This window comes from Elephantulus edwardii, unplaced genomic scaffold (genome assembly GCF_000299155.1).
Source record: "Elephantulus edwardii isolate Elephantulus edwardi_28Jun2011 unplaced genomic scaffold, EleEdw1.0 scaffold00052, whole genome shotgun sequence".
NCBI lineage: Eukaryota > Metazoa > Chordata > Mammalia > Macroscelidea > Macroscelididae > Elephantulus > Elephantulus edwardii.
The window spans coordinates 3955677-3957460 of record NW_006399802.1 but is presented as its reverse complement, the minus strand read 5'-3'; positions in this window follow the sequence as shown (position 1 = coordinate 3957460).

The following is a 1784-nucleotide window of genomic DNA, read 5'->3' as shown; positions in this document are numbered from 1 at the left end:
AGTCCAAATCCACCAGATGCTCTGCTGGAGAAGGAGGGACAATCTCCTCCTGTACCAGTCAGATCTGATTTGACGGTACATACACAAAAAATAATAAAAAAGAAAAAATTAATTTAAAAAATGAACTCTGCACTGGGGAGGAAGAGTGTCGTAGAATTGGGGAACTTGGAAAAAGTTCATGTTGGAAGGGCAGGAGGAAGTTACTACAGAAAAGAGGGAGACTGAGGCAGGGTTATTTCCTCTGTGGACTGAGGGTGCACTGGACAAGGCGGCCTGCACTTTCTGACTCTCAAGTTTAAACGGCCTTTCACACCCCCACTGAAGTTGAGCAACTGCTCAGGTTACAGAGAAAACGAAATCCAACACCCCAGCTCAGTGATGCGTGGCTGGTGAAAACCATCTCAGCATGGCCTAACCTTAGAATAAATGGAAATTATGTCTACAGGGACAAAAGAGGAAATCACAGTTACAAGTACAATCATCCATGAAAGCATTCTAGATGCATTTAATTTGTGATTAAGTAAAAAGTGTCAGTAAATAAAAGTGGTTCATCTTTTGTTTTAAGAAGTTCTTTATTTCTTCTTGTTGTTATTGTTATGTGCCATCGAGTCACTTGCGACTCATAGTGACCCTATGTACAAGAGCTCTAAATGCTGTTCTATCCTGTGCCAACCCAGCCATCTCAAACGCACTTATTCCCACTGCTCCAGTCACAGAATTGATCCATCTCATCAAAGGTCTTCCTCTCCTTCCCCACCCCTCCACTCTGCCAAACATGATGTCCCTCTCCAAGGACCAGTCAGTCCCTCCTTGCAACATGCCCAAAGTATGTCAGACGAAGCTTCAGAATCCTTGACTCTAAGGAGCATTCCGGCTTCACCCTCTCCAGGACAAACCTGTTTGTTCTCCTAGCAGTCCATGGTACGTATATTCAACACTCTTCTCCAGCACCACAGCTCAAAGGCATCAATTCTCTTTCTATCATCCCCATTCACTGTCCAACTCTCTGACACATAGCACATAATTGCAAAGACTATAGCTCGGATCAGGCCCACCTTAGTCTTCAGCCTGACGTCGTTGCTCTTCAGTACTCTTTTAATTTCTTTTCTTTTTTTAATTAATTTTAATAGACATTTACAGAGGTTATGGATTTCCATTCATTCATTCATTGCCGCACTTTTCTCCCTGCCCACCCCTCCCCACCAGTTCGCTCCCCTCTCCGAAAAGAAAAAGAAAAAAAAATCCTTCATTAGTATACAATTCCCCCATCCCTTCCCCCCTACCCCCACCCCGAGTACACTTCTCTATGAAACCTTAATTCTGAATTCCTGTGCTAACCATAATACTCAATCATATATCACCTCTAATCTGTTCTTTCCCTCATCTGTTTCAATACAATATACATAATTTATCCAGTTTTTTCTGTCATACCCCAACTCTGATGTCAGACCCATTCTACAACAGTGGTACCATGCAGTATTTGTCCCTTTGTGACTGAGATATTTCACTCAGCATAATGTCCTCCACAGTCATCCATTTTGAATAATATTGCATGAGTTCCTTGTTTTTCAATGCAGCATAGTATTCCATTGTGTGGATATACCACAGATTCCCTATCCATTCATTTGTTGATGGGCCCTTAGGTTGCTTTCAACTCTTTGCTATTGTAAACAAAGCTCCGATAAACATGGGTGTGCATATATCTGCTTGGATGGCAGACATGGTCTCTCTGGGGTATATTTCCAGAAATGGGATTGCTGGGTCAAATGGTATCTCTATTTGCA